The following is an 11,389-nucleotide window of genomic DNA, read 5'->3' on the forward strand; positions in this document are numbered from 1 at the left end:
CTAAGTACATTCTCCGTCAATTCTATGTTTTTATTTATCAGGGCATAAATAATAATTGTGTGGTCCTCACCACCTTCTATAAACAAACAAATAACCCCAGGTAACAAAAAAAAAGATTTCAATATGCAGTCATTTTTCCCAACATGTCAACCAACATTCTGAAATGAGGTGGGAAAACATAAGTACACCCTACAAATCAGTAACATGTTGAACCACCTTTAGGAACAATGGCTTGAAGTCAACATTCAATATATTGTTACTGACATAATTCTATCAGAATTTATCAGTTTCTAAGATTGTTTTGGAGAAATTTTGGCCCACTCTTCTTTACAATGCTGCTTCAGGTCATTGACATTTGAATACATGTACACCTCTCTTAAGGTCATATCAATAGAGTTGAGGTCTCAACATTGACGTGGTCATTCCAACACATTGATTCCAACACCTTTACCCATCCATGTGTCAGTTTGCTGGTGTGCTGGGGATCATTGCCCTATTGCATGACCTAATTTTGGCCCAGCTTAAGCTGCTGGACAGGTGGGCTCATGTTTGTCTGAAGAATATTCTGGTATAAAGTGGAATTCATTGTTGTTTCCCAGGTCATGTGGCTGCAAAACAAGTCCAAATCATGATCCCTCCACCACCATGTTTAACAATTGGTATGAGGTGGTATTGGTGATATGCTATCTTTGGTTTTACCCAAACGTGGCATTGTCCATGATGACCAGACATCTCTACCTTGGTCTGATCATTCCAAAGGATATTGTTCCAGAACATTTGTCGAGGTTATTTTTTTTTTTTTGAGAGAGAGAGAGAGAGATAGAAAGGTTTTTTTCCTAGCCACTCTTCTCGGAACGCCATTCTAATTCAGTCTTTTTCTGATTGTTCTGCCATGAACATCAACACTTAATATGCTTTCAGAGGCCTGTAGATCACAAGATATAGCTTTTGGGTGTTTATTTATATCTCTGAGCATTTAACGGTCTGACCTTGGACTGAATTTTCTGGGACACCCACTCCTGGAAATAGTCTTGACGGCTCTCCATTTGTAAACAATCCTTCTCACTATAGAATGGGAAATGTCAAATTTTTGGAGATGGCCTTATAACCCTTCCCAGCTTGATGATCAGCAGCAATTGTTTCTGAGAGGTCATGGCTGATATTCTTTCTTCTTGGCTTGCATGCGCCAGAAAACCAAACTACCAAAAGTTCTGCTTTTATTGAGGTCGTCACACATTATGATGTTTAACAAATCTTATGCATTTCATCAGCAACACCTTGCAGCTAATTACTCTCTTGATGATTGTGGAAGTAAGAAGGGTGTACTTATTTTTTTCCCATCTGTTTTTTTTTTATGTTGGTTTTCAGTTTGGAAAAAACAAACAAACTACATATTGAAATATATTCTGTTTTTGTTGTCACCTGAGGTTTGGTGAGGATCATACAATTGTTATTTAAGCCCTGATAAATAAAAATGTAGAATTGAAGGAGGGTGTAGGTTTTTCCCATGACTATTTTAATATCACATCAGGAGGAAGAATGTGAAATTCTATGTTGTTAGCGTTTAATATCTGAAGGCTAGACTGTGTCAGTTCAGAAAAAAAAGAGTACAAAAAATTAAATGTGTTATTCGATGAGTCATAGATTGGAATATGTTAAAACGTCTTTTTTTTTTAAACATAAATTTTTAAAATATGCATTGGCATTAGTTAGAAAGAATGTGTCCAAATAAAAGGCAGGAACATTTTGGCAGAAGATGACTAAAGATTCTTGGCAAGTTCTGATACTGAGAAACATCTTCTTAAACAAACCAATTTGGTCCTTGGTGGTAATAAACTACAGGAGAGAGGCACTTTAAAATGTTCCAACAAATATCGTATGAGAAAAAGGAAACCAGATGATGGACCAGATGATTTGATTAATAATTTATGTGTGAAGTGATTGGGATGAGTGCACAGAAGACAACAGATAGAACAGATATGGGTACCAATGACAGTAGTTTCTCTGCAGTGCCAATTTTGTCGACATCTCAATTTAGAACAAAATGGTGAAGAAGTGGCACACTGTCCCCAGTTGCACAATGTGCACTATGGGCTATATTCAGAGTTGAAAATGTGGACTGATGAAGGAAATTGTGTTTTGTCCTCACTGTCAAATGTAACATCACTGTTACAAAATGAAAATGTTTTTAAAAAATCAAATTATCAAGACACATGACGCAAGAGATTTTTGTGTTTTGTCAACTTTTGACAACTCTTGTTGATTTTACTAAGGTTTGCGAGTTTAGACAAATATTCCTAGCCTGGCAAGCCAGACTAAATGTGAATATTTAGTCTGGCCTCGATCCGTAGACATTTCCGAAGCGGGTAGGAGGAACAAACCGCTGTCTTTCAAACTGTCTTTGTGCGTATAGGTCAACGCTCTGACCAATCAGCGCAACAGTGACTGTGACGTAGTCAGAGCAACAGAAAGCAGTGGGGGAGGCCTTGAAATTAAATAATTTTTCAAAATGCGTATTAATTAATAAACAGGTTCTAGATATTAAGAAGTTTGGAGATAATGACCACAAGTTTGGAGTCTGTACCACATACACATTTTTTTCCAAGTGTTTTTCAAGGGTTTGCTTAAACTGTTTTTGAGAGTTTTTATTTAGTGGTGTTTGGTGAAATAATTTCCCTTAAATTTAAAATAACGGGAAAATAAGAAACAATCAAAAAGTAATGTTTCAAAGCTGTTTATTAATTCTTCGTACTGCACAAACTAGCCCCATCCTTTTGGCTACGAGCGGAGCCAGCTGGTAGATCAGACTTTTGCCATAGCCGGTCGGCAAAACAGCGAAAACGTCCTTCTTGAAAAGGAATGAGCGGAGAGCCTCTTCCTGCTCATGTTTCAACGAAAACTCCAAGTCTAATTCTTCTAAAACTGATTCCAAAGCGGAGTCAAACGCGCGCTGTTCACTAGCCCGTAGCCATCTTTCCTGTTGCGCTTTCTCCAGCGTCGCGCAGCTTTGTCGTCACTCCTGCAAAAGCCCGCCCAAAGAATCCAAACAAAAACCTTGCGTTGTGATTGGCGGGCACGATTTGATGCCCGGGGTGTTTTTGTTTATATGGTGCGAGGCTAGACCCATTCGCTAGGCAAAAAATATTTTTGGCCGCTAGGCGGTTGGGTCTAGTTTACTAGGCTAAAATATTCCAAGAACTTACTTCACATCCAACTTCTGCGACACAGTCAGGTTTCTGTCCACAGAATGGCTAACGGATGGCTCTGGCCCTGCAGAAATGTGGAAACCCTGTAGATATGCACATTGCAGTTGTCTACAGGGTTTCCATTAAGAAAAATAGGTCTGTCACATTTTCAACTTGAAAATCATTGTTAGACTGTTTTGAAAGTACTTGTTAAGGCAACGGTTGGCGGCGGCGGCAGCTGTCCATCATTAGCGATGATGACTGCTTCAGTAGGATGTGCAGAAATGCAGATGGGCCTCAAACCCGCACCAGAGCGACAGAGTCACCCACAGCGGCAGCACGAATGACTCAGCCGAGCCGCCATAAAACGCCTGGCCTTGTGAGCTCTCATATACTATCCCCATCTCCTAATGAAGCACCTTGCACAGTAAGGTAAGACAAACGATGTTGTGCCCCCATTGTGTTGTCTCTCTGGATCTCCAGACCTGATGTCAAGTGGTGCACAAAAGTGCCACAGACCTGACGGGCATGGAAGTTGCCCTGCAGTGACAACTAATTGGCCATCCATTAGCCATTTGAGTGGCTCTTCCGCATGCCATCTGGTGGTGTGCTATTGACCCTGTGGGGTTCATCTCCCACATTGCACCGAAAAGCACCCTGCTGCCAGCGCCTTATTGGTGATGTACTATTTAACCCACAGCTGGAGCCCAGTCAGGTGCTACCACTCTGTGTCAGAGCGGACCTGGGAGCAATGGTGATGAAGGGGTATCTCTACTTTCCCCAATACTCAAGTCCTCATGGGCCTGAGACTCACTAATGGTTGCAGTTTAAAGTCATACCCAGGACTACAAGCCAACAACAGAGAGAAGTTTGCGAGACGGACAAGTTTTTGTGAGTTGTAAAAACCAAAGCTGTATTTCTGAGTCAGAGTAATTTGAAAACTCTTGTGAAATCAACAATTACTAGTGATCATTTTCGAGTGATAAAAGCAAGAGATAAGCTACATTTAATATATTGCCAGTATATTACTGCGTGAAGGTAAAACAATTGCTTTAGTTTATTCTATGTGCTCTCCTGTAAAGAATAACCTGACTGATGAGCTCATCATCATATCTTGTCATGCCATTGCCGTATCCAAAGGAGAGCAGTGTCATCAGGTCTTGGTCAGACCATGTGGGTTGCAGTGGGCATCTATGGAGGATATGGTCCATGGTCTGTCTAGTATCTCACCACAGGGACACGCAGCACTGGTGATGAATCTCCACTTATGGAGATTGTCTCCACTTTTTCCCACTTTTGCTCTTGCTCCATTTAGGGTTACCCAGTGGTTTCTAGTGAGAGTTGTTCCACTAGGCAGGCCTTCACTTGGTCACTGACCAACTGACTCAGCTGCTTCATTTCCAGCTCACCCTAAGTGATGTTCATTATTTTGTCCATAAATAAAAAGCAAATACAATAAACAACTTGATATTAAATAACATGAAATCAACAATATTTATTGTCATTTAACTCAACTCTGAAGATAACACTATATTCCTACACTATATTGAATAGCTACAGTGGTGCTTGAAAGTTTGTGAACCCTTTAGAATTTTCTTTATTTCTGCATAAATATGACCTAAAACATCATCAGATTTTCACACAAGTCCTAAAAGTAGATAAAGAGAACCCAGTTAAACAAATGAGACAAAAATATTACACTTGGTCATTTATTTATTGAGGAAAATGATCCAATATTACATATCTGTGAGTGGCAAAAGTATGTGAACCTTTGCTTTCAGTATCTGGTGTGACCCCCTTGTGCAGCAATAACTGCAACTAAACGTTTCTGGTAACTGTTGATCAGTCCTGCACACCAGCTTGGAGGAATTTTAGCCCATTCCTCCGTACAAAACAGCTTCAACTCTGGGATGTTGGTGGGTTTCCACACATGAACTGCTCGCTTCAGGTCCTTCCACAACATTTCCATTGGATTAAAGTCAGGACTTTGACTAGACCATTTCAAAACATTAACTTTATTCTTCTTTAACCATTCTTTGATAGAACAACTTGTGTGCTTGGGGTCGTTGTCTTGGTGCATGACCCACCTTCTCTTGAGATTCAGTTCATGGACAGATGTCCTGACATTTTCCTTTAGAATTCGCCAGCATAATTCAGAATTCATTGTTCCATCAATGATGGCAAGCCATCCTGGCCCAGATGCAGCAAAACAGACTCAAACCATGATACTACCACCACCATGTTTCACAGATGGGATAAGGTTCTTATGCTAGAATGCAGTGTTTTCCTTTCTCCAAACATAACGCTTCTCATTTAAACCAAAAAGTTCTATTTTGGTTTCATCCGTCCACAAAATATTTTTCCAATAGCCTTCTGGTTTGTCCATGTGATCATTAGCAAACTGCAGATGAGCAGCAATGTTCTTTTTGGAGAGCAGTGGCTTTCTCCTTGCAACCCTGCCATGCACACCATTATTGTTCAGCGTTCTCCTGATGGTGGACTCATGAACATTAGCCAAGTGTGAGAGAGGCCTTCAGTTGCTTAGAAGTTACCCTGGGGTCCTTTGTGACCTCGCCGACTATTACATGCCTTGCTCTTGGAGCGATCTTTGTTGGTCGACCACTCCTGGGGAGGGTAACAATGGTCTTGAATTTCCTCCATTTGTACACAATCTGTCTGACTGTGGATTGGTGGAGTCCAAACTCTTTAGAGATGGTTTTGTAACCTTTTCCAGCCTGATGAGTATCAACAACGCTTTTTCTGAGGTCCTCAGAAATCTCCTTTGTACGTGCCATGACACACTTCCACAAACATGTGTTGTGAAGATCAGACTTTGATAGATCCCTGTTCTTTAAATAAAACCGGGTGCCCACTCACACCTGATTGTCATCCCATTGATTGAAAACACCTGACTCTAATTTCACCTTCAAATTAACTGCTAATCCAAGAAGTTCACATATTTTGCCACTCACAGATATGTAATATTGGATCATTTTCCTCAGTAAATAAGTGACCAAGTATAATATTTTTGTCTCATTTGTTTAACTGGGTTCTCTTTATCTACTTTTAGGACTTGTGTGAAAATCTGATGATGTTTTAGGTCATATTTATGCAGAAAAATAGAAAATTCTAAAGGGTTCACAAACTTTCAAGCACCACTGTATATTTGTCTATCTAGTACCAGGATGTTTGTCGGGTAATCACATCTCAAAATGAACAATAATGTCTCATCTCATCTCATTATCTCTAGCCGCTTTATCCTTCTACAGGGTCGCAGGCAAGCTGGAGCCTATCCCAGCTGACTACGGGCGAAAGGCGGGGTACACCCTGGACAAGTCGCCAGGTCATCACAGGGCTGACACATAGACACAGACAACCATTCACACTCACATTCACACCTACGGTCAATTTAGAGTCACCAGTTAACCTAACCTGCATGTCTTTGGACTGTGGGGGAAACCGGAGCACCCGGAGGAAACCCACGCGGACACGGGGAGAACATGCAAACTCCACACAGAAAGGCCCTCGCCAGCCCCGGGGCTCGAACCCAGGACCTTCTTGCTGTGAGGCGACAGCGCTAACCACTACACCACCGTGCCGCCCCGAACAATAATGTTTTTAACTAAACTGAAATTGAGCTGCCTGAACAGCCTCTGATTGCATATTGCACAACTATTTTGAAAATCTAAAAACAGCTCAATCTCTGATGGCTCCAATCCCTCCATCATGGAGAGCTGACTGTGACCACGGAGCACAAAACCTGTCCTGTGTTCCACATCTCATTCCTTCGTGGGTGCTTCACTTATTCGTATAAATGATACACTACATCTCTCTGAGTTTCCAGCATCTATACACACTGCATGATTTGAGACAGAGAAGCGTTTTCCAAGAAATTTTTTATCTGTGCTTGTGTCACTGCAGAGCTTGTGTTTATGTGTGTGTGTGTGTGTGTCCCTCTTTTATGAGAATTGCTTCTGTTCATGGATTTATATGAATGGTTTGCTTCAGAGAAGCTCTCTCTGTCTGAGTCTCTCTGTCTTCCTCTCTGACTCTATCTGCGTCTCTCTACATCTCTGTCATACAAAGATTCTGAACAACAAAAGGAAAAGTAGTATGCATTTGTGTTCCAGTAGGAGCTTTGGAGTAAAACCCTCTTGCACAAATCTGCAGAAGGGGATTTCCTCTCTGTCTCTGCAGTTCTATCTTGTTAGAATTTGCTAAATAAAGAATTAATGAAAAGATTATCATCATCACTGACCACCCATCAACCATTACATGACATCTCAGAATTTTAATTCGACAGATATCTTGTTAAGACGATACTGCTCTTATGAACAAATATTACCTCTTAGATGTGAAGGCGTCTCAGGTTGGTGAGGAAAATTGATACCAGAGACTGAGCTAAGGCTCTTAAATGTATTTGGTGTAGCAGAACAAATTTACAAGTGTATAAGAAGCAAGAAAGTGAATTATGGGCTTTGACTTGTCTTGGCCAGCATGGTGGTGTAGTGGTTAGCACTGTCACTTCCCAGCAAGAAGGTTCTGGGTTCGAGCCCAGTGGCCAACGAGGGTCTTTCTGTGTGGAGTTTGCATGTTCTTCCTGTGTCTGCGTGGGTTTCCTCCGGGTGCTCCGGTTTCCCCTACAGTCCAAATACATGCAGGTTTGGCTAATTGGTGGCTCTAAATTGACCATCGGTGTGAATGGTTGTTTGTGTCTCTGTGTCAGCCCTGCGATGATCTGGCGACTTGTCCAGGGTGTACCCCGCCTCTCGCCCGTAGTCAGCTGGGATAGGCTCCAACTTGCCCTCGACCCTGTACAGGATAAGCGGCTACAGATAATGGATGGATGTTCACACCAGGAAAAGAAAAGCCATTCATATGGCATGCATTTAATCCCTTGTGGGCATGTCGTGACTGCTACATTTGTCTGTTCCATTTTTCAAATTCTAATATGAAATGTAGTCCCCACACTGTACTATAAAAGTATGAGGGTAAGGGACAATGGACAACCCGTCTCCGTTAGGGGTGTAACACCAGACATCCGTATCTGTAATCAGATATAAACACAAAGCTGTTGTGGCCTAAACTAGAATGGATTTTAAAGGGTTTATTTTCAATAATCATAATAATCACAATAATAATATATTTTTTAATGAATCATATTACAGTGCTCTGGAAACTCTAGGACCCCCCAATTACAGTTTATAATTGTGTTCAATTGGAAATGCTCGAGATGTGAAATGGGCTGTTTTGTTTGTTTGTCTGTGATTGTTTTTTTTTTTTTTTTATCTCACTCACTTAGCTATTATTTCTGGCTCGACTTGCCAGCTATATTTTCGAATGAATTTAATTGTTTCTGTTTCCTAAAATTTAAACAAACTCGAAGCCGAATTTAAAGACACACCCTGACCAGGTAGTTACTAAAGATGAATGAAGGAGCATGGAAATGTTTCAAACAGCACTGCACATTCATGGTCTTTGTTTGTCTCACAAGTTTAATATCTGACCACTTGCCCACGTGTGAAAGTAAAAATGTCTTGCTCGTTCAACGTGTTTTATGCTTTGTCCTACAGAATCTCAGTCCCAAACCACATCTCTTCATGTCTGTTTTTATATCTGTCTTGAAAAAATTATCCGATCACTCCGAATAAAGCGTTTTTATTCGGTTACATCCCTAGTCTCTACAGTGTCCACCTAGTTGGTGGGACGGACACTTCAGGCTATGGCTCGGCTAAATGGATGCTTTCAAATAAGTGTTCAAATAATTCGCTGTTCAAAATAATTCACTGCTGTGAAAGTACAGATGTGCCTTGTTGCTTCTTAGTTTGTTCATGGCCATTGCTGGTGAAAGACTTGATAAATAATTTAATAAAATAGTTCTTTTCAAAACTATTTTTAAATTTTATTAATTATTTTTTCGCCTCGTTCATGAATGGATGAGTGGGGTAGGACAACGTTGCCGTGTTTTACCAGATGTTTCCCATATTTCCTGTACATCATGGAACTACTGGACAATTACAAATGTGCACAAATTAATGGCAGGCCTTCCTTTTTCTTTTGCAGAAAAACAGCCGAGATACATGCAACTTTGATCGTGAGTTTACGAAGATGCCAACAGAGCTCACGCCAACTGATAAACTCTTCATCATGAATCTGGATCAAGACGAGTTTCTTGGATTTTCTTACACGAATCCAGAATATGTCCCACCATCTCAGTGATGGAAATGATCCTAGAAATAGAATAGAAACAAAGGGTTTAACCCTCTTATAGTGTTCACTATTTAGTAACGTTGCATCCCAAAAGCTGCCCTGGAACTCTCTAGATTTTATAGCAATACAGTTCTCAATTTTTGCATCCCAAAAACTCAGGTTTCTGAGAGCTTGCTAATATTTCACTCTAAATTTATAGTTACTCTGAGCTGAGTGATGCAATTAATGGATGAAGCTATTAGTGCTAACCCTGGCTCTTATTCTGACCCCACCCCTTGATCTAACTTTGGTCAACCTCTCACCCTAACCCCACATTCCTAGCTTACTTCTCACCTGCAAACCTTAACCCCTCACCATATCCCCATCCTCATCCAAACCCTGCCCTTGACACTCATTCACCATAACCCTCGTCAAGTCCCACACATTACCATTCCCAAACTCTTTAATCCTGACCTGATCATTACTCTCACACCCTCAACTACTCGTCCAGAGCCTGCTCAGCACTCTAAACCTACATCATTCTGACACCATGCCCTAACCCTGCTCATCATTCAAACATCAACCATTCATATTTGGAACAAATATGAAATCAACCATTAAAACAACAGTATAGCTGTGAAATCTATAAGCTTAATCATTCATAACTTTAAACACACATTGAGTTAAATTAAAAGCTAAGCGTGTTGAAGGTATCGTCAAAAACCTCCCTGGAAGTCACAACAGCTGACTGCCTAAAAACTAGAAGGGCACTCAGTAGAGTTTATAACTCTGCCAAGCCACATATTATCAACATCAAAATCAAATCACCTGACCCCAGGACAATACTTAAGCTGTACACCGAATTTCATCAAAATCCATGCACTACTTCTTGACTTGCATTGGGAAAAGACAAACAAATCCTGGATCCGCATACATATCTGGATTCTGGATCCACATCAATATCCAGATTTGTGCCAAAATCTAATCAGTTGTTCCTTGGCCCATGGCCCACGTTTCTTCCAAATTTAATCAAAATCTGTTCACTACTTTTTGAGTTACGTTGGAAACAGACAAAAAAGCAGAGACGAAAACATAACTACCTCCAATTTAAAAAAAAATCTGCTTTTGAAAAATCTAAATATACCTTCTCTGCTTTCAGATGACATGAAAATATTGAACCAAAACCACATAGAAATGTTTTTATTTCGACTACTCTCGAATCATGCTTTGGCATCTGCCAGGTATGGAGTCCGTTTCACAAACTCAGCAGTAAATGCAGTCAATCTCACTCAAGATATCTAAAACCTTGCTTCCTAGTAAGTGTACTTTTCTCAAGATATCAAAGTGAGAGCTCATTTCTCACTGTAAATGTATAATTAGGCAGTAATGCTATATATTTAGAGGTAGGTCAGGTGTCTTTCAGGGGAATTGAAAAGGAATTTTTGCCCTTTTTACTTTTGGGAGCAACCAGACTTTAAAATGCCCGAATTTTACCTGTGGTTTTATACAAATTCGTACAAAAGAGAAATATATTTCCATTCAGTGTCAAAAATGTAAAACTTAAAAAAAAAACTGAAGTTTTTGCAGACTGCCACACAGACAGTAACACGCTGATTGCCTCAAAGCAACTGCTAGTTATTGATTTAATTTGCATTTAACTTAATATATATGAAATAAAATATTGAAAAATAATGAACATGACCATGAAAATGAATATTTAACTTTATACCTGCATTTATTCATGGCCTACAGGCTAACAATCTATTCAGAAGTCTTGCCCAAAAAACAGTCACGCCGTGTTTCAAAAAATCACGTTTTATTTTCAATAAACATTGAATGAATGTTTAAAGAACAGGAGCCTCATCGTTGCCCTTGACTCAGCTGATTAATTTGTTCCTTTAGGCACCATCACCATTCAAATATTACAGCTTTACCTTTTGCCATCTCTACAGTGTGCTGCAGATGATATTACATTTGACTAAAGACCATGACCAGGCTGACTCCATATACATGGA

Source organism: Neoarius graeffei, chromosome 20, assembly GCF_027579695.1.
Source record: "Neoarius graeffei isolate fNeoGra1 chromosome 20, fNeoGra1.pri, whole genome shotgun sequence".
In the NCBI taxonomy this organism is placed as follows: Eukaryota; Metazoa; Chordata; class Actinopteri; order Siluriformes; family Ariidae; genus Neoarius; species Neoarius graeffei.